At 42.4% G+C, this 23,800-nt stretch overlaps 1 protein-coding gene across 2 annotated transcripts in view; it reads right to left on the bottom strand.

Moving 5' to 3' along the window:
- LOC137290935 (rho GTPase-activating protein 100F-like) overlaps positions 1-23,800 on the bottom strand; it is a 132,064-nt gene that overhangs the window by 91,098 nt on the left and 17,166 nt on the right. Inside the window, exon 1 of one of the 2 annotated variants that reach the window (XM_067822147.1) lies at positions 22,843-23,390. The exons of the other annotated variant lie outside the window; for it this stretch is intronic. The gene's annotated coding sequence lies outside the window, so the exon portion shown is untranslated. Of the gene's footprint in view, positions 1-22,842; positions 23,391-23,800 lie in introns of those variants that run through there. 2 annotated transcript variants of the gene reach the window in all.

The following is a 23,800-nucleotide window of genomic DNA, read 5'->3' as shown; positions in this document are numbered from 1 at the left end:
GAGGATCAGCGTAAGCTACCTGTAATCACAGTCCAACAGGTTCATAAAAGCTACTGGTATCATTTTTCTTATTCTCCTTTTCTCGTTACTATTTTTGTCAGTTGGTCGATACAATCCTCACATACACATACACACTGAACACACACACACACACACACACACACACACACACACACACACACACACACACACATGCACACACGCACGCGCGCGCACACACACCAAATCAATGTAGCAGACACTTTTGAGTAAGCAACTGTGGCTTACAAAGCAAAGTTCAAAACAAATAGACACAAACCAATACCAAACAACACACATATAAACATGCACATACACACGTTCGCAACCCACAAGACACCTGTACATAACTACGCCCGTATGTCCCAAAATGCATTACGCGATCCTTTATTACACAACCACGTCCTTATGTTCCAAAACGCATCCCACGATCCATCTGTATATATAACTACATCATTATGTCCCCAAAAGCAAAACACGACCCTTCTATATATAACTGCATCATTATGTCCCCAAAAGCAAAACACGACCCTTCTATATATCACTGCATCATCATGTCCCTAAAAGCAAAACACGACCCTTCTATATATCACTGCATCATTATGTCCCAAAAGCAAAACACGACCCTTCTATATAACACTGCATCATTATGTCCTAAAAGCAAAACACGACCCTTCTATATATAACTGCAGCATTATGTCCCCACAAGCAAAACACGACCCTTCTATATATAACTGCATCATTATGTCCCAAAAGTAAAACACGACCCTTCTATATATCACTGCATCATTATGTCCCCAAAAGCAAAACATGACCCTTCTATATATAACTGCATCATTATGTCCCAAAAGCAAAACATGACCCTTCTATATATAACTGCATCATTATGTCCCCAAAAGCAAAACACGACCCTTCTATATATCACTGCATCATTATGTCCCAAAAGCAAAACACGACCCTTCTATATATAACTACATCATTATGTCCCCAAAAGCAAAACACGACCCTTCTATATATAACTGCATCATTATGTCCCCAAAAGCAAAACACGATTCTTCTATATATCACTGCATCATTATGTCCCAAAAGTAAAACACGACCCTTCTATATATAACTGCATCATTATGTCCCCAAAAGCAAAACACGACCCTTCTATATATAACTGCATCATTATGTCCCAAAAGCAAAACATGACCCTTCTATATATAACTGCATCATTATGTCCCCAAAAGCAAAACACGACCCTTCTATATATAACTGCATCAATATGTCCCAAAACCCAAACATGACCCTTCTATATATCACTGCATCAATATGTCCCAAAACCAAAACACGACCCTTCTATATATAACTGCATCATTATGTCCCCAAAAGCAAAACACGACCCTTCTATATATCACTGCATCATTATGTCCCAAAAGCAAAACACGACCCTTCTATATATAACTGCAGCATTATGTCCCCAAAAGCAAAACACGACCTTTCTATATATAACTGCACCATTATGTCCCCTAACGCCAAACACGACTCAGGTATGTAATAACTACATTATTACACCCCCGAAGCGCAATACACGGCGCATCTATATATAACTATATCAAGAAGGGAATTATGGGCCCTTGCAAGGCCATGGAAACTACCGAATTGCCAATCAGAACACACCACACGTAGTAAGAATGCATGTTCACCAAGGATATTGCCCTTCGAAATTATCTCACTGTAACCATTTCTTAACAACAGGAAGCACCCAGTGTGTGTTTCAAGTCTGTAGCATCCACGGACAAGGTTGTACAAAAAGTGGCTGATATGTTCCACAAGGGCGCTGTATCACTGGCCAGATGTGGTCCAGTTATTGGTAAATCCTCCCACACAGTTTGGGATCGATCAAAAGGTCACGTGACATGAGATGAGCTCGCGAGCTTCACGAGCACCTGGGGAGGGGATCAATATGGCGTGCAAATTCTCCCAGAACCACAAGGGGGTGGAATTGGGGTGCGTATTTATGGGGCAGATACCGGACCTGTCGGAACGTAGGCGCTCTAAAGCCTACCATGACTTTAACTGATGTTTAGGCTTGTTTATATCAGCATGCAAAAAGTGTTTCCTCGTCTAGCTTTACCCTTACTGTGTTTTCAGATCGATCAAATCTCGTGGTTTAACGACCACAGACGAGAACGCATTTTCTGATTGCGCAGCTATAAATAGGTTTAGGCGAAGTCAATGCTTGACTTGATCTAGATAACGGCCCTCGAACCACGCTTTGTCAGATAGTTTTGTTCTAAGAATAGAATATCGATGAAAAATGTCAACATTCACTAACTGTCAATCAAAACAGATATCTACGTGATCCCTGCAAGTCACTTCAAACACGTATGATACATTATAAGGTATCGATTTTAAACAAAAGGGCGAGAGATACTGGTTTCATGAGAAGACGCGACACAAATCCTTCCACACCATGAAGTCAAGTGTATCAATGGATTTTGTTCGAAGTTGAAACATCATATTAATATTATATCATATTGAAGCTTTTGTTGAACTACCAGTGGCATGTGGAGTTAGGTTCAATGTTGCTGCCGCTAGTCTCACACTGATCACGACAATACTTAGCTGTCAGCGGAAAGAAGAGCGGATGGGTCTTCATGTTTACCCCTTTGATTTGATGAAATGATTTGAAGAAGTTCTGTTGACGACATCTTAAACCAACCACCTGACTATCCCATGTGAGAAGACATAACGGCACAAAAGACAATACTAGAACCATTGCAGATGAGTAAAGGAGTCTTTATAGAAACAAGAAACATTTTCTTCCTGTTTGCAACTACATGTACTGACATATAATTTACATTTAATTTCTCATGCTTTAGTCTTTCCATAAATGAAATGGTGGTCATTTTACTTTTGGTTGGACAAGGTGGCCCTGTGTGTCTGAAATGTCACCTAACAATTCTACCAGCGGCAAGTGTTCGCACCCCTACTACTGCTTATATACACACAGTGGCAAACTGTCCGTTAAGCATGACTCACTCAATGTCGAGCTTTCAGACAAATCGGCTTATTTAATAAACCCAAGGGCGCTAAGTCTACGGAGAGATCTGACAGACTTACTTATATCACGTAAGCAGCGGTTCTGATTCAGCACAAAGAAACGTTCAGTCGTAGGCGACACACCATCAGTCATAGGATTCGAGAAACGCTTCTATAACCATTTATCTAATCAGTTCACAAAAGCACCGATTTACATCAATATGAAAAGACAGACAATATAGTTTCCCTTGATTGATGATTGTCCCAAGAGATGATAAGACTGGTTAATACGAGAGGTGGTCGCATCCGCTACGAAGATCCGTCTTAGTCGTCCGCGGAAAGATGGCAACCAGAAAAAAGTGCACGTTGACGTGTCCCGTATGGTCTGTGATCGGAGCATCACGGGGACAGATGTAGTTGGACACTGGTACTAAATATTACCATAGGATCTACCAGTGGCTTGAATAGGAATAGCATTAATGGGATCTCACGTAGTGGATGAGTTCAGTTTATCCCCACTTTGCTTTTACTGTAAGACATAACACGTCGTGTAGAGCTGATGTCGGAGGGACGCCGGAAATAAATAAATAAATAAATAAATAAATAAATAAATAAATAAATAAATAAATAAATAAATAAATAATAAAAAGCTGGTCTCAAATGTGAAACTGCTGGTCTCAAATGTGAAACTGAGGGCTTCCTTTTTGCTGCTCAGGACCAGTCACTTCCCACTCGCAAAATGATGCTTTTAAACTCCTCTGGAATAGGCCAATATACAGCCTGAGACGAATTCCAGCCAACAAACCTGATCTTGTCCTTTTTGATAAAACCAATGAAATTATTTATATCATAGAATTTTCTGTCCCTTTTGACAGCAACGTGATTGGCAAGATTCAGGAAAAGCATGGTAAATATGCGGACCTCGCCTTTGAAATGTCTCGCTTGCATCCCAAGTACACTGTCGTCAGGCTCCCCATTGTTCTCGGTGCCCTTGGTTTGGTACCTCCTGATCTCTTGGCGCAGATCAGGAGAGTGCCCGGGTTCTCCACCGGGAGCACAGCCCTTCTGACAATCTGGGTAATGCAGAAGGCTGCAGTGTTGGGGAGCCTCCATATTCTCCGGAAAGTTCTTGGTGGGTTCGACTAGGCAGTGTTTCCTGGGAGAAGTCCCATTCGCTGTCTGGGCTGCGTGTAGAGGGGGCGAGGGCCCTGAGCTGATGATGAGCTTCACCAGCCTGACTGTGCCAGGATCACCCGAACCCTCTCTGCTGCATTTTCATTCTAATCTGTAAAAAATAATAAAAATAATACTGTCCAACACCTTGTCAGTGGATGCCCTTCCTTGGCACAAACAGCATATCTTAAAAGACATGATGGCATGGCTCGCTGCTTTTATTATCGTCTCCGCCATGCCTGTGGCTTTGACTCCGAGGTCCATCCATGGTACGACCCTGAACATGTCCAGGGCGTCCTGGAAAATGACAGCTACAAACTTCTCTGGAATAGGCCAATATACAGCCTGAGACGAATTCCAGCCAACAAACCTGATCTTGTCCTTTTTGATAAAACCAATGAAATTATTTATATCATAGAATTTTCTGTCCCTTTTGACAGCAACGTGATTGGCAAGATTCAGGAAAAGCATGGTAAATATGCGGACCTCGCCTTTGGAATGTCTCACTGGCTTCCCAAGTACACTGTCGTCAGGCTCCCCATTGTTCTCGGTGCCCTTGGTTTGGTACCTCCTGATCTCTTGGCGCAGATCAGGAGAGTGCCCGGGTTCTCCACCGGGAGCACAGCCCTTCTGGGTAATGCAGAAGGCTGCAGTGTTGGGGAGCCTCCATATTCTCCGGAAAGTTCTTGGTGGGTTCGACTAGGCAGTGTTTCCTGGGAGAAGTCCCATTCGCTGTCTGGGCTGCGTGTAGAGGGGGCGAGGGCCCTGAGCTGATGATGAGCTTCACCAGCCTGACTGTGCCAGGATCACCCAAACCCTCTCTGCTGCATTTCTATTTCAATCTGTAAAACATAATAATGGCAATTGATGCAACGCCTTTTCCACGTTATTGCTCCAAGCTGCCTGCGAGGCGCTAGAAGGTTAAATAACATTAGAACCCTAATTCACCGGATACCCTTTTTCTACTGGGTGAACAGAAGCAGTTATGAAAAAAACTCACCTGCCTAAGGCGAGACCACATGTGTCACATGTGCTTCGTTGTGGGACAGGACCGAAGTCCTAGAAACCATCAGGAGTCAATCTGCCAAACACAGTCACTCATCCAAGGACTGTCCGCGCATAGCGTTGATTAACTTCAGCTGAGCTGTGACCTGAGTCTTAGACATTTATCACAGTGATGAAACTTACGTGAGTCGGCATGGAGTTAACAAACCAGAAACATAATCAACGTCTGTCGGCGTCACGGGTTTACACACTCTCAGGGGAGGCAACCATGCATGGTGGCATCAAGCCGCTGTGTGCCTGTAGCCAACGACAATTGGGACGAAAATCAGGGAACGTTTCGTGTAAGGGGTTGTTTGTGCCACTTAAAGCACTATTCAAACCATGGGGTACTCCAATAAGCAGTGTTCCCTCGGGGGACCACTAGACTAGCCCAAAACACTCTTCCATTGCGACACACACGCACACACACACATATATATACATATGTGTGTGTGTATGTAAATGCACAACAAGCCATATATAATTCATATACATATATATATATATATATATATATATATATATATCAAAAGTCAGAGAGAGAAGCCGGAACAAATAACAAAGATATTCACTCTTATTGTAGTACTCTAGTCTGAAATAGACACACGTAATCGGGCTAGAAGTTCAACACGAGTTTCAACATGAAGCTAAGACGTGTTATGTTCAACAGTCAGACTTGTCAGATAAGAGAGCGCGCGACGCCATTCGTGACCGTCATGATTGTACTTGGCGCCAAGACATCAAACTACCTTCATGCAATTGTGGCTTATGAAAGTTTAATCTCTATATAATTGCTTGGGTGTCAGACGCTGATGGCTGCGTCTTCCCATCACTGTGTCGACCATGTCGACCTAGTCCGCGATTGGCTAGAACAACGACATAACAGCCACATGCACGTCATGTTTGACGATACCAGTGTGAATACTATTTACATCATCATACACTCTAGTGACATCCGGAATTACTGAGGTGACAGTGTCACATATGAGGGTGCACGTTTAGTGACCTACCTTTGCTCTTTCGTGTAATTCCAGCTTCCGTTTAAAGTCTTATCTGTATTCCGATCTATATTTCACATGTTTCAGGGTAATTTCACACGTTTCAGGTATGTCAGAGTTACGTGAGCAAGCATGGTTCTACTCCGCTCTTAGAAGAATATACGCTGGGTCCAGAGTCTTATACTCTGTAACTGCGTGGGCAAGTGTAACCGCTGTTGGGTATGAATTGAAGTTTTCACAGGGTTAGTGAGTGAAGGAGCTGAGCTACTACTATTGCAGCTGTAGACACTCTTCCAGAGATAGGCACTTATCTCCAACAGAGTTGTGTCATTTCGCTATCTGAACCCGTTCATCGTGGGATCGTCAAGGGGTGAAGCTACCATTATGAAAACAAACCCGCACTTACACATGTTTGTTGCTAAAAAGATTGAGCAAGTTTTCAAATACTATCTAAGCTTTGCAACCTATCGGACTTACAGTGGCTTGCTACACGCATGATCGCATTCTTCAACCGGACCTTGAATCAGTCGCCTATTCATATTCGGTCCGGCTTGAGGTGTGGGGTGTGTGTGCGGCGAAGTTTGTGGCTGGGTAGATTGGTCGCTGTTGGGCGGACCTTGTTTCGAGTCATCAGTGATTATTTGAAACTAAAACTGATAATCTGCCATCGGTGCTCATGCCGTTCGCCTGGCCCTGACTCGATTATTTCCCGTCCTTCTTGAACAGTGATAACAATGAACAATGATGAACATCATACACTGAATCAGTAACGGCTGCCGCCACCCTATCGGAAAGCAGGTTTCATTTAGGAGCAAAGACTAGTTCCATCTACCCTGCTTCTGGTGTCGTTACGAGCTGAGGACAGGGATCTTCCGCGGTAATGCTTGTGATTAATCCGTCGTCGGCGTCTCCCGCGCAGAGGTAGGACAACAGATTCCTACAGATCATAGCCGGATCCAACAACCGGTGAAGTGATCTAATGAAACCCCATGCTACTCCGGAAGGATATTTGTCATGATGTATTGCAGCAGATGTAGTATTTCACCATTGTGTTCCACTGTCAACCAAATGAGTGTAGCTATTTTATTACAGTGCCTATACTGTAGTGGGAGATGTATGGCGCATAAACACAGGACGGACATCCGTCTACCAGCCTATTGAAACACAGATCCTATCACAACGAGGCTCTGGGGACAGGAAGGTGTCCTTGTGTGTTAAATGATGGTGCTACTAAGCCACAATCTCCAGTGTTAATCTCAAGGCAACTTCCTTAATATGAAGATCGTTTTCAAGGGAGTCATAACTATGATAAACAAATAGACGATTAACAAGCAGAGAAGCAAACGGGGAACGATTATCAAATCATTGACGCAGAAAATGAATAGGACGCGTTAACAAAGAGGATCCTCTGTTCCATTGATGCTCTTCCTGATTATAGTCACGTGACATCAGACTCGTGCTTAATTCCAAGTGAGCCATATGCCCGATATAGGTCAACACAAATTTTATGGTGACATTAATATGAATGGGGTAACGGAAAACACATCTGTTTCAATTATTATTCAATCAGTGTACTGACTGATTCCTTTCCTTACAAAATCTTCCGAATGACTGTGTAGGATTAATTATCACTATCTATAATACTATTAGGAAATGCTTTTGTTTCTGAGAGGTGGTATGATATGTACATTATTTTGTCGTCATTAGAAACATGATACAACCTTAGCTGTAGGACAATACTACCCATGTTTCAGGAATACATTAACACTGCCGATCATATATATATATATGGTTCAGAGGATTAGCACATCGAACTGACAGTCAATGCTGAACAGGTCTGTACAACTATATATATATGTGCAACCACAACCCCTGCCACAATAATCGTAACCTCTGCCTATATGTGCTGAAGTGGCTGTCGTTACTTTTAAGTTAATTAACGATGTTATCTCCTTGTGGAGTGTCCCGTAACCTCCTTCACCAAAAGAAAGTTGTGTTGGACATCAGCACCTGGCAGCAGCGGCCGCCTAAATCGCCACACACAGCTGTTGGTTTACACGTCTGATTGTTGTTGTCTTGACTTGCCTTGTATGTCTTTCTGATCGATTCAGCGATCACCTAGTGAGATCACCATTTCATCGTGATTCATAGACGGACGAAATCGAAAAATACTTTTTGCTGTTACATCAGAAATTGCATAGAATTTAGGCAGGATGCTGTCACTTTTATTCCCCTGTATAAGAAGCGTATGCTATAACGCGTCACAATGTTGTAACCTCCTGTCGTTGTTTGTCTTAGCAATATATAAATGATTTTATTGTAGTATTCGTTGAAGAAACATGATTAAGACGAATCGTTTAAGTTCAACTCTACAGGGTAATTTCAGCTGATAAGAGGCAAGCTGGAGTAGTATCTATAGATAGTAAACGAAAGATTCCCGAAGATCCTGAAGGCTTGCACGAACACCTGATCTTCCTTATTAGCCGGAAAACATACAAAATGTCACAAATCTCCTACAGGATCAACCCGAAACACATATATAGAACGTGATTAACTAACATATCGGCAGGGGAGAGAGTATGAGTTTGAGAGATTGCATGACATATTCTTGGAGAAACATAATCTCCCCGTGTCTATTTAGAGAAAACTGTGCCTAGTTTTGCAGTTCCCTCAGATAGCGCTAGTTGTTGCTATATCCGGCCCCCTTCCTGTGGGGGATGTTCACACAGCAAGGATAACACTTTCATCCATCAGCCACACCTTCCACGGAACGTCTGACGTTTAAAGAGGACTGCCACAAATCTGTTTAAACGTGTCTTCCTCACTTGAACGTGTGTTGTTTCCATGGATCTCGGAAACTGCATGTTTTTTTGTCACAAACATGTGGAATCTACGTCATCGTCTTCAGAACGCGCCCATCTCGGACTAACTTCGACTGCAGAGGTGCGAGAAGAAAGCTTTCAGGGTGACATAGGTGTTTAAGTGAAGTCCGCATAAACATGTCCACGTGCTCAGATGGAGGCAAAGATAACTTACATTTGTATAAAAGAGGTTGAAACGATTTTGTTTGCATTTTTCTACATGATGGTGACAGTTTTATTCTACTTGATCAACAGAATTATTAAGTTATTATTAATGTTGCAACTTTGATAAAAAATGTAATTTTCATCATAGAAAATTTTATGATTGCAGCTTCAAAAGCCCCCCGATTATTGTATGCTGGTCCAGTGGGGCCTGGCATCCGCCAGCGGAGTTCGGGGAGAAACACGTGGCGGTTAATTTGATTAAGTATACATCAACTCATATTGCTCGGGCTCGTCCCACGCCAATATTACTGCCAGTCCTTGAAACCACAGCCAGGTGAGTGTGATCTCATGCTTATTTTACTTCTGCTGCACATCTTTCTCTGTAATATTGTCTGAGTATTAACCTATTGGTATTTTCTGAACGTGTCCATAACATAACGGATGGCCATCCAAAGTGCCGGCAACATGACAACAGAAACAGGACTAAACTACTCAAGTATCCATCTGCAATGTAATTTTTGTTGCTTTCATTCATGCAGTTCAGTTCAGCTGAGGTGGAGTGTAGGGGCGACTTAAAACGTGACAGGTCAGGTTTGCTATCCTCACCTGTTCCACCCCAATCGAATCTCACATCCCTTGAATACTGTCCTGTGTCAAAAGTTTTCAAACCTGTGTTATTTTGCGCATTTCTCACTCATTAAACTGACACACTATCATGTAAACAAGTGTCGATAACCCACTCCCTATTGTTTCCGCAGTCGTCATGCATTATGTAAATAATACACGGCAATATCTTTCACTTCAAACCCTCAATTCGTTCTTGAAGATACTAAACACACACCTGTTTTTCTTCGAAGGAAGCATCGTTCATATGACGTAAATTGGATGTCTAACATTCGTATAACCGTGTATTCAAAACTACTATCGTGTTACCACGTAATCAACTCTGTCCAATATCACCATGTTGAAGGGTATGGTTTCCTATTCTCACACCTAATATGTGCCATGCTGTGTTTCTGACCCGTCATGCCTGTTTTCTGTTAGCAATAACACTAAAGTATTGGCTCAAGCTACACACTGACAAGTGCAGTTGGATCAACATGTTCCCTCCACAGAACCCTAAGCCAACTCGACGCGGCAGTTTTAATCATTGTTCCAATCATCACGGTCGCCAAGAGCAGACGACCTTGTTCGCCATCTTGGTTTTAGGCCATCGACCTGTCGGACAATCAAATCAGTAGACAGAGAGAGACCGGTCACGGTGATCGCGGCGTCGTGACTGAGGTTCCATTAATGCAATATGTCTGACTCAAGGAGAACTTGTTGACAATACCGACCTTTCAGGGAAGCAGACGACTTGTGCAATGCGCTACTTGGGATGATTGGAGGCTTTGTAAAGAGGCCTTTTAATATAGACATGTATCAATTCAGGAATAGTTGGTTACTGAATAACAACCCAGATGGGTTGTACTGTGTCTATACAGAGTCGCCTGTCAGTATAGGGTGCCGATAGTATAGGGTACTGATAGCATAGGGTGCCGATAGTATAGGGTGCTGATAGTATAGGGTACCGATAGTATAGGGTGCTGATAGTATAAGGTGCTGATACCGACCTTTTCAATATTAACATTTACCCCGGATATTTTCTCCTCACATTACACCTCGTCCACGATATACATTGAATGGATTTTGCGTTTAGATCTTCCGCCGGGATATGACTGTAGTTCTAAGTTAATATTTGAAGTTCTGGTCAACAGGTCAGTTTGGTAACCTCTCGTGTCACCCCAATTCCCTGTTAAATTGATCCGATACTAAAGTAAACACAGGAGGGTTTTGACCCCAGGTCAACTGTTCAAGAGAACCTGCTTCATGGTAACTCTTCATACAAATCATCCCATCCCAAGAGCCTGGTTTATTTTGCAGCCAGTTTTACTACTTCAGGTCCGTATTCTGACAGTCTTATTCTTAGACGTTGTCAAAGAAACATCAAAGAGGTATTAGTCCTCAGAGCACCCATATACGTGTAGCACTCGGCTCTCCGACATCTGATTTGCGCCATGGTAGCTGTGAGGATGCATCTTCAATAAAGGATCGCGCATTCAAACAATCGTCTGCTCTGTGAAGTTCTAGTAGGGCGATAGATTCCTCCAACAGCGCGTTAGACGTAGCAATTGTCGAACACCCCTAGTTTTCAACATCAAACATCCGCTTTCACCACGGGCGTCTCATACTCTCGAACCAACAACGAACGTCTCACAGTTAAGAAACCCTGGCATGCATCCAGTCAGCTCAGATGGTGCCCGTCCATCATGAAATATTAGGCTTGCGGCTGAATGATCAAACACTGATTCTCCATTAGGCCATAATACTGTCACAACAATTCTTATTCCAACATTTGATATCTTCAGTGCACGAGAAAGTTTTGGTGAGATTAGTAGGTAATCAACGGTGATAAAGCTGAAGAAGACACAGCAATATACAGGTCTGTCCGTATACATTTTACTCTTAATAATTGCGGTTGCGCCAAGTGATATTAAATTAATTCAGTTCAGATGATATTTCACTTCTCTCAGATGACAACAAACTGATGAAAAGGGGATCGGGAAATGAGTTCAACATTATTGCTCCCCAATAGTGCATTAACGAATTGTGATACGTATGAGTCAGCAAGGGATGTTTTACGTATCGTTAAGACGTATTCCAGAAATGTCCCGGAAAGGGGACTCTAGAAACGGGGTTCATATATTGAACCCATGTGAGGAATCGAATCTAGGCCTCGAGTGAGGAGCGAACGCTTTCTCCACTAGGCTACCTTGTTTTGGTATGTGCAGCCGAACGCCCTCTCTCTGGCCATCTGCTGTATAAGCTAGCTCGAGGAGGCGATCCCAGATGTACGGCCTTAAGTTCTTTAGTGCCACGGGGCGGAATGAAGAGGAATGAAAGATGCGCTGTTGGTCTTCATGCTACACCCCGTGGGATGTAGACTGAGTTGTGTTGTTCAGAGTACCACATTGTCGGGTTGTTATTAAGGAGCTACAACGAGTGTTTCTCGGAAAATAAGTACCATGCATTTCACGACAGAATGAGTAGGGATAAAGCTGATCATTGTTTAGTTTCGCTTAAAGAGTATGGATGGCTAGCGCCTACGACATGCTTAATGAAACAGGATGTGCCTACATTTTGTGGCTACAGTGCTATATATGGCTGTATGTGAGTGTTAGACATCAGTGAGCAGTCCCAGAGCTGAGGGCCATTTGAGAGCTGCACCGGAAGCTGTAGGTAGTCACCTAGAGAAGATAAATACCCCAAACAAACGAAAAAGCAAATGGCAAATATTGTTGTAGGGACAGTTCATAATGTCAGACCATAGAGCAAATACGCGCCTTCAGCTAACCGGCTAACGTAACACATACGAACGTGTGTGGTATTGATAACGGACCACAAGGTGAGGGACCCGCTTGGACACGAACGAGGGATTCCAGGCATCGCACTTAAACGTAACTCTATGACTTGATTATTTCCTTCATTTGATATCTACTGGTGTCAAACATAAATGTTGTTTTTCTGTATTTGACAGAAAGGGTTTATCAGAAAATACCACTGTATGTATTCATTAGAAATCGACGACTCCACGGACGTTACCGCCGCTGTGTTTTGTAGACGTCTCAGCTGACGGAGAAATCACTATAAATTCTGGAGATAATATCACAGGAAATTGAAAAACGAAAAGTTTCATAATCGGTCCAAAATTCCAATTCTGAATGAACACTCCCTTTGTAATATTTTCGAGCACTGTGGAATGATAGGCTTAAATGCTATTGTTCGGTAATATAATTTTATACCATCAAATATTGACGAAGGACAAGATTTCCACCAACGTGTTCCTTGGAACCGAAGTTAAACCGGTTGCATGAGCAGTTGAAAGTCAAACACTTTAAATCAATGTACATATTCCGATAAAAAAATTTCATGATTTAAGACTTCCGCATAAAGCATTGATTCTACCATAATCTTGGCCTGGGAATTAGGGCACAGCGACACTAATGGCTCGAACAATGCCTAAAACCACTCTGTATAATGAGAGAACACGTACTGTAACGAACACCGACTATCATCATTATTCATGGGGTGAGAGTTGGCAGTTATCACAATATTTGGTTGACTGGGAAGTTCATTATCAGATCCTAAAAGGGTATTAAGAGATCTCTGGTTCATTGAGTACTAATCCTAATCTAACATATTTGCCAGCGGTGGCCAGTCATCCTAGATTAACCTCTAGGCTATGAGCATAACACCCGATATGATTTCAGATCATAATTTGAATCCTCATGTCATCCCATCAAATAGATTTGTGACGTTATACTCGAGGGATTTCGTTAATTAGACGCTCGTTTCTCCCTCGTCGCAACCTGTCAAACAGTCAACAGACGACCGACCGTTTCCAACGTTTGCCGCGGTCGGACTAACGAGAGAAAACTGTCGCCTGACTTATGGAAGGGGGCCGAGAAAGCTGTTAGACACGACAAGCACAAGCCGCATCTCTCTACAGACTACGCTCCACCATACTGAAATAGAGGTGACCTTGCCTATCAGTCTGCAACGGGCCCAAAGATTAAATACAAGCATTACGTCATAGTGCGGTTAATGTTCAGAACTGAAGTCGAAAACAGCTGCTCTAAACTGAACATGATTCAAAATGGCCGCTCGAAGTCGTCTGCTTCGGAAGTTGATTCCAAACATTTTCACGTTATCAACTGTGTATATGAACATAGATAAGGAATGAGGTTTTTCTCACCTTGAAGCCAAGCTGTGAGAGAACTACCACAGAAAATAATATACACATGTCGCCCCTTATTCTGACGACGGCGGATGCAAAAACTGATCTCAGTGTTACAGGACTTACAGTTAAATATCATTAAATACTCAATACCACATTCGGGTTATAAGGGACTTGGTATCGATGATCCTTCATTTAACGAATGGATCTTTCGTATGACAGCAACGATTCCGTGAAGAACAGGTTCATGAATCATGTGAGGAAACAGTTACACACCCGTTGTCATGTCTATAATCAAAGTATGTAAGAGTCCCGTTCCCTTGTGGGCGTGTAACTGTATTGATTAACACCGACAAGAATACAGCAGGTCTCGTTTACACGGCCAGGGAGAAAGTGCTTTTCATCCGTCTCACGATCGTAGAGTTAATATTTAAAGAACTTCGTACAAATAACCTTATAATCAACACGTGAAAAGGTTTTTATAAAAGTCATGTCATGAAATAGTCATGCGGCGATTTCTTGACTAGTCAGTGAATGATTCTGATGTAATAATTCAACCTCTAAATGTGTAATTGATTCTGAATCGATCTTGGTGTAATTGACTTGCCATGTCTGTATTTTCAACAGAAGAAACCTTACTTATAGAAGCATTAGACCAGAAGACATCTGACTTTTACTGGCCACTGATTGGACAATATCCTTTAACATGCCCAGTGATTGGTCAAGGTCCTCAAAGGGGTCACAGAGACCTTTACTAGAAGGTGTCATTTCACCACTGCCAGAGTGCATCACTCTCTCTGTGCTAAATAATACATAGAAATAATCAGCCCAGTCGCCTAGAGAGCCTGGGGCTAAAGGGCGGTGTGAAGTATCACGTTAAGACTCTGTCAGAGACCCTGGAAAGACGGTGGCACTATACCACTGGCCGCGGTATCTGTACTCAGTATCCACAACCATTGTACAGTGAGGGAGTCGCATCTACGTTCATTCAGTACATTTAAGGCCAAGTATTGAAAGACCGAAATTGTCTTATATCGGGGACTGAGGGAACACAAACAGCCCTTCATATGAGATAAGATGACCCATGCCTGGAACAATTTACATATAGTTTCCTGTGTAGCTGGTCGGAACAGTAGCCCACAGGTTAAACCACTCGCCCGCCACACCGATGCGCTATGACCTATTCTAAAATTGCCGCCAAATCCACAACACACGGGGGCTGACATGGATGATTAGAGACCAACATATTACGATCACCTTAGTGACTTACGATCACCTTAGTGACTTACGACCACTTTATTGCTCTCTGAAAAGAGGGCCAGATTCTTCTTAGATTCGACTGTTTGTGACCTGACTAAATGCACCTTGATTATCCAAACAAAACCCGAGTTAGAGAGCTCTATGTGGCTTGTGTCCACGACGTTGTGACTACATCAGGAACAGTCAAATGATGTATCCCAAGTACAGTGTACAGTGTACAGTGTACATGGCATGAACTCACTCATTCACTGAACACATTAACATTGCGTCCTACAGAAGTGAACATTTCAGTATTGTGCAGGGGAGATGTGAACATAAGCGCATTATTTAGGTGTATGTGTGTGTGTGTGTGTGTGTGTGTGTGTGTGTGTGAACAGTTCAGCACAATATGTTGTCTTATTAACTCAAACACTATAACGAAAGAAATGACGATATTAACATTATTTATGTCAGCTGTTCACAATTGTAAACAGAGACCACCTTTGTCGATAGGTTGAGCTAACATGTGGTTGCCCATGGAAGCCATGTGCTAGGAGCAACATGGCGGAACGAGAGGAACTGGAGCACGTGGGAAACGTCAAGACTTCCAACAGAAGGTGTGCCATCTGAATGGAGCAGCTCTGTTCACTACCGAGGTACGGGAACACATGTGCTAGTATCGGACGTCTTTTATCGTTTATTTGTATGACTTTACACAACTAATATGCTCTTATCTTCATTTTTAATCAAGCAATAGCTTACGACCTTGCCCCCTTCAGTAACTTGCAACAGCTTACTCATAACTTGAAAGCAAATATTCTCTTTCATCTCAATCTGATTTAGAACAGTGAGGAGGCCTGACAAAATAACGTTGGATATTCCAACAGACTGTCCCTGCCATTTCCAATCAAAGTGAACCGATGGTTGTGATGGTCAAGGACACTACTGGAACAAAACTAACGCTGCCAAACGTCGATCAATATACCGCACATCGTTGGATGGTGATCAGCTATATTTATTTTATTACGACTGAACTCTCCAGAGAATGCGTTTCACACGCTACTATCTAAGACGCCATCACCACGTTGTCCAGATCAATGATGTGGGAAGTTTCCTCTACCGGCCGTTACTACGCCTTCGTCATAGTGTCATTCAGTAGAACTACACCACTGTTCCAAGTCGCGCACCTGTACAGGGTATTAACATTTTCTCTATCCCAATGATGGTTACATTTCTTTAGTTGTTAATTGGTGAAAATGTTACTTCTGGTGGTGGGATAGCCTAGTGTTGAAAGCGCCTGCTCGTCACCCTGAAGAAACAGGTTCGATTCCCCACATGGGTATAATGCGTTGAGTTAACCCTCGTGTATGTAACTCCTGCTGCTAATCCCTACCTTATCCAACACATACGGGGCACCACGCCGCCCACCAACACCGCAGTGTAAGGAGGTGTCATTAACTGAAGAAAAGACCAAGGCGTGAGAATCAAAGTGTACTACCATCACTGAAGGTGTACTGTTGACCTTTGGAAAATTACTTTGGAACACGCTAATACTAGAGATCTGTCAGCACGTAGGTGTAGTCATGGTAAGGAGAGGGGTAGGGGTGTTACATAGCCACAGGGACGCCGAAATCGTCGTGTTTAGTATCTCATTGATTTCATCACAAACACTTGTGAAAACGTCTAGCGAAATCTCACTCCTCACGAGAGTTGGCGTCAGACACGATGGCTCTGCATGACTAGTTTTCCATGTTGTTTCGCAAGTCACCTCTGCACTGCATCAAACTCGCCCTATTCAGATGTGATTAATGAAAATATGATTTGCTGGGTTCTGTCGCAGGTATTGAATCCTTCACGGTGCCTGCTACACATGGGATACACTAGAGTAATGGCATCATAGACGGTCATATGGCGATAATTGACAAAAAAGCAGATTCAAGCCAACAAACTTGACTTTACATGCTTCAAAACTACTAAACACGTTCAGTCTGCGAAGTTCACAGGGTGAAGCTGATTTTAACCATTGATCGTTGTTGACAGTGTAGTGCTATCATTTTTTTCGGGGCTTGAAGAGTGAATTACCATTTTTCTGTTCCGATGGATGGAATGAAGAAATATTTCCTCTAACCAGGACGGCTGACATGCCATAAAGTCACGACTTAAGTAAGCGGGGTATTATCATTGGTCGTGTCAAAATAGAGCAACTTATGAAGAGATGTGAAAAACAATAAACGACATATTACCTCACGTGATGGTAAGGTTTTGGTATTTTTAACCACCAAAGATTCAGGAATGTTAAGTGATCTCTGTCTCCGCTGAACGCACCTGAGTGAGTGGGTGATTATGGTTTTACGCCGCTTCCAACAATATTTCAGCAAGATCACGGTCGGGTACCGCAGAAAAAGGCTTTGTACACATAGTACGGTCTACCCATAAGGGAATCGAATCCAGGTTTTCGTCGTGATGAGTAAAGGCTTTAGCCACTGGGCTACCAATGCAAAATGTGAAGATATCAGAAAGGAATGTGTAAATATATGCTTGAGTTTTGGGTGCACAGACAAATGCAAGCTTCTTAAGTTATGTTAAACATGTCACACATCGTAAAGGAGTAAACAGTGATGTATTTGAGAAATGTGTCAACACTTGTCACTGACCAGCTAAAGACTATGTATACATATGAGACTTTTGAGGATAAACATACTAAAGAAGTATTGAAGAAATTGGCTCTACACGTAGTGCGCCGTCGACTTGTGTGCCTCGCGAACTAGGCGCAAATACCCTCAAACCAGTCAGTCTCAAGCGTGTCATTGCGATCATCTGGCATCCCTGGCGAAAACGTTTCTCTCGTGAGCCTGATATTAACACACATCCCATAGGAACAGGTAGGAAACAGGATTCTCGGTCGTGCTCCCGGGATCACACACAATATACATCCTTAAAATCTAACGTGACAACTGGGGATGATTCGTATAGATGTAGACGATTTTAACAGACAAGGAGTATGTCAGTCTAAAGACTGAGATCAACCATGCAACAAAGGTGAATATTGCCTTCCCACTTGTTCATCTGTACCACGAAAATCAACAAGTACACGCGACGAAGACGAAGAGAAGACAGTACAGTTGTTCACCGAGGACACATGGTAGGGCTTATGTTAGTTGCAGGAGTCCTTCCCAGATGCAGTATCTGGTGGCATCAAGTGCAGATCGAAAACTACCTTGGACATTTGTCGTCTAACACAAATATAAACACCGCCTGATATCTCTTACTTGAAAGACCTACATGGCAAAATGTGTTCTAAACTACTCTGGTGAGCTCATTTCTAAAATGCATGCGTTGCAACATCCGGCTTATGACAAAAGGTTACTGTTGTCCTTCCACCTTTCTTTCAACTGAATCAGGTCACTCCCTGTTTGTGGGCGTATGATCATAAGAAATGCTATTAAGGAAAACAGTGTGAAGAAAACACTGCTGCTTCATTGCTTTCGAGCCCTTGAAATCTATTCCAGCCATATCTCCATAGTAAGCTGGCTGACAGTGGAGGCTTGCAGGAGAACGCCCCCTTTCGGCGGAATCAGCACAGGCCGAGTGAAGACAGACCACCATTTTGATAGATGACATGTAGTTTGTCTCTGTCTTCGGCAATGAATGAAATATTGAGTATAGTGACTTGTGGTACTTCAGTCGCAATCAGTGCACAGATACACTTCCCCCGCCCGGGTCAGTGCATACGAAGAGAGTGTAGGGCAAATCATTACGCTGAACTTTGACGTATGTCAAGTAAGACCATATGCTTGTTAAGTGTTTTGCCATACGTACTATCAGTAACTGACTGAGTGGGTGGGTACCAGTACATGTGCAACTACAGATAGAGAACAGTCAACATCACATGACTAAATACACGTTACAAACCTAGTTCCGTTATGTTCATGACTAGTGGTTTTAGCGATTGGAGCTGGCCAGTTGACCCAAGTTCACCAAACTACCTTGTAGTCGCCTGCTACAATAAACATAGATTGCTGGCGATATACAGCGTCTCTCGGATCCCACACATCTACGGTACCATTGACAGATTGTTGTTGTTTGTTTGTAATGCACTATAGACAACCAGAGATTTACAACACGATTTTCTAATTCAATATGACCTTTTGTACCAGCAAGAGGTACTAGTATCACCGCAAGATTACCTCGAGATAACGACTTAACATATCACAATCAAATCAAAGTGCGAGATCCACTCGTATAGCACAATGCTTAACAATCGGTTACTGAATCAATGCTATAGCACCCAATCTATCGACCAACTGATCTAGTATGGGGGTACTGAGAGATTAGCCGCCGGATTACAATGATAACTCGTCATTGGGGACCACGTGCTGCCCACCGCTGCGTTGCTGCACACAAAACCGGGTGCAGATTGGTACAGTCTCTATTTGAAGAAGTTTTATAAGGAGCAGTTTATTCACTTGTGCAATGTAGGCCATAGGTCCATTACGCAGGAGTCATATAATACACGTCTGACAGGCATGGTTTGCGTAACTACAACGATTTAACACTAAAATTTGATAAGCTGCTTAATGGTGTGGGGGTAACATGAAACCATTAAAACATTAAATGTGTGCCCGGTTGGGAATATCTCTTGGAAATTAATTCAGCCCTTAAATCATTATAACAATTTCATACTAATATAAAGTGATGATTACATTTACATACATTCCATATTCCATATATTGCATATGGATGATATAAAATAACAACGGTTATTGCACATGAAAGATATATAAGAACAACGGATATTTACCGCTCTGATGGCATTGAAATCGCATATTGCAGTTTTCTGTTATCACTTTACAAATGTCAAGGCTTCCATTAGGATCATACACACCACTGAAAGGGGAAGGAGATGTTGTTAAGATGACATCAGTGCTGTATGCTACACATTGTATAAGCTCGAAATAGTAGCCCTGAGTTTGAATCATCCAGGTAACATATTTACACATCAGAACTCTCCCAGTGCTCGTTCTTCATTTCGGGAATTGTACTTGATTAATACTTGTGTGTGTCGCTGTCGAAACGAGTGCTTGGTGTTTCCTTATTTTCACATAATGGGGAAATGAGTGGATTGTGACACTGGCTTTGTGGAGTAGAATGCCCCGTTGAATGTTTCTACTATAGCGTCATTACGAACATTGGGTGTACCTGATTTCTTATTTGTATATTTTATTGAAACTACATTTCTAGATATTTACAATCTATAACTGTATTTACACCCTCTAAACGGTATGTTCACCCCTAAACTGTATTTTCACTCCTAAACTGTATTTACACCCTTTAAACTGTATTTACACCCTCTAAACTGTATTGGCATCCCTAACCTATATTTTCATCCCCTAAACAGTATTGACACTCCTAAACCGTATTGGCACTCTGAACTGTATATTCATCCCCTAAACTGTATTGACACCCCTAAACTTAAATTATGAATACTCGTAAGAATGACAGCCAAATATTGGATGGGAGTGTTTTCAAGATATAACTGATGTTTTAATAAAATAAAAACATACATTCATTCCCTGCATGATTCAGTAACTTGTTTGTTGGTACGAAGAAATACCATACTTCTGTTACTTCTGCACACAACATTTGTCAGTGTGACAAGAGGAACTATATCACAGCAGTTCAATCATAACTTTACATATAGTAGCTACATATGTTCCAGTCTTCTTTTCTTAACACGTAGTCAGTTCATATGATAAGTGTTATTCTTTTTAGCTAAGTCTAATTCTTCATTGAAATAACACTCTTCTCACCACCAAAGGAGAATGTCAAACAGCAATAATAACAACACTGCACAACGCCGTGACATTTTAGGTTAACACCCCTTATATGATAAAAAGTCGTGTGTGGCTGTTTAAAGATGTGCTTGTCGATCATGTCTACTTATGGCCGTTTGATATAGGAATCGGGCAATCAAACACACTTTTCATTGCCAGTTCATGAATTATTCACCAGCAGTCAATCAATGATAGTTTAAGTTACAATAGCCACATTGACGTATGGGGCAGCCAGTCGTGGACAGGTAGTAATGGGACGTGGCCTCGTAACGCTCGTAATAAAGGACATTGACGGGAGCAGCTGTCCTGAGTGTCCGCCAGGTGTGCTGTGCTGGAAGTAGGTCACCGAAGACACTCCAGGAGCTGAGCGGACAGATCGCAGACATCTTGGTGGCGTGACCGCAGTTATTCATCAAAATTACTCAGAGTTCGAATATTGAATAGAAAAACAACACTGACATGCAATACACTATAATATCAAGAGTGTTTGACATGTAGTATCAACATGTCAAACTTCCACCTTAAACCAAGGGACGGTGTGTTCTGCTGTTTGTGGCCCAAGAAGTCAGATTGTCCATATTCTTCAAAATTGTGACTACGATGTATTCTGGTTTCTTAATATTTTTAAACTATAGAACATCTCTGTACAGGTACAGGTCAAGGAATGTGATCTACACGAAGCTGGACTGTTAGGTGGGACATGCATTACCCATGTATAGAATGAAATGCACACTGTCATTATGTTTGGCTGCAGGTATTGAGGACAAACATATAGACGATGTGTCATTTTCGCGTCTTAAAATTACTTTAAATAAGTATGAATTGCACCACATCCAAGTATTACATATCATGATCCTTACGTGTCTTATGAAGTGGCCATTATAAGACGTAATGTCAAGGAAGAGAACCAACAGTAATTATACGCCCCCGCTCTAACCGATGTTTAACAGTGACGAGCAGACGTGAAGCGCGTAAACCGAATGAGTTCCGTCGCACTGGTAACAGCATTCCCAGAAATCAATGACAAACACGCTACTCTACGGCAGGGGACGGTACAGGCTTTATTCTATTAATAATTTACTGTGACATTCCTTTAGAGAAAATGGTTTTTTTTAAATTGATAATTATGTGTTGGAGATAATATATTTGGGAGAAAGGGCTCTCGCTTCATTCAGACAAAACATGTTTGTTTTAAGGGATGGTTTATAGATACATCTTTTCTTGACATAAGGTCCCTTGTTCCACGGGGCATCCTTCTTTACTTATTCATTTCCCCCCACTGACGAAGATTGACAAAGCAGCGACGACGATAGTTTCCTGCTATGTGAGTTTAACAAAGCAAATAAAGGGTCACCACGACTAACGGCATTAAGTAAGTTCAATCGAGAATGAAATGTTTAAAAATTAACGTACCTCTATCACAATCAAAATCATGTTATTGGATTGTAATTCAATTCTAAATCGGGTCTTAGCTTCACCGCAGCGCCAATCAACTTGTGGAATTGACTCTTAGATCAATTTCAACACGAGCCTTAGGTCGATTTTGCAGAAATATATGCGATTGGAGTGTATTTGTGAGAAACGAAGACTGAAGCCTTCGATGCAGAAAATTAAACCTGGTCTCTCAGCTGGACAGGTGTGCCAGGAACGACCGTCGCCATCTTGTTAAAATAAATGGCGGGAAACAAATTGGAATGGGGACTTACCGTTAAGGCGACGAGGAAGACCTAAGACCGCCATTATGCGTTTGTGGATCCCCGAGCAGCTAAAGGTGAATCACTGAAGGTTTACCAGCGCCGATGTAGTGAGAGCGGCGCTACAGAAACGCTAGCAAGGCAAGGGATTTGCTGGCAGACGATATTGTGGTGGCCGGCCAGCGGACCTAATGGTTGCAGTACCTCACAGGAGAGTAGTTCATTTTCCTGTCGATTTTTTACTCGCATTGATTGTGATGAAAGCCTTCGCCATGCGGCTAATGATATGTGTCACTACAGCATGAATCACAGTACATGGAAAGGGAGGAGGGAGAGTCCATTTATACCCTCTTCCAATCCATTTCCCCCGAAGATTCACCTACAGCTGAACGTATCAATTCAAGTTAGACATCGGTTTCTCTGGTCCTTAAGGACCACACTTTGACCTTCCATTGTCCAGACCATCTACCACTCGGCCTAACAACGTGGAGGGGGACTTGACCACACGCTTGGAGATGCCAGAGAGGCTTCTCATCCTAGATACATATCATATCGCTAATAACATACATGATTAATTTTGTGCGAACGCGTGGAAGTTAATTTGTCATGGCCGTAGCCCCGGGGTGTCTCTAGGAAGAACGAGTGTAGTCCGTATCGACAAGCTTCTTACAAGACTGTGATACGTAAATGTCAGCTATGTAATTACTTCGACTGAAGAAACGCCTTAAATAAATCGTGTAATGTGATTTATTACGTGTTGTCTCATCACCTGTCATCTTAACAGGGGCTCGACTGCCGCCATACGCTGTCTACAGTTAGTTTTTAACACTGATAAGACGTGAACATTCTACAGCATACATAAGCATTGAGATTTTCAACACACTATCACTTCACACATTATGGGTGGCACTAGTAGTGCGGGACGCGAACATCTCACACACTGTGGATAACGACAGAAGTGCGGGACATT

Source organism: Haliotis asinina, chromosome 7 (genome assembly GCF_037392515.1).
Source record: "Haliotis asinina isolate JCU_RB_2024 chromosome 7, JCU_Hal_asi_v2, whole genome shotgun sequence".
Classification (NCBI taxonomy): Eukaryota; Metazoa; Mollusca; class Gastropoda; order Lepetellida; family Haliotidae; genus Haliotis; species Haliotis asinina.
Note: the sequence above shows the minus strand (reverse complement) of the source record. Positions and strands in the feature narration are given on the sequence as shown.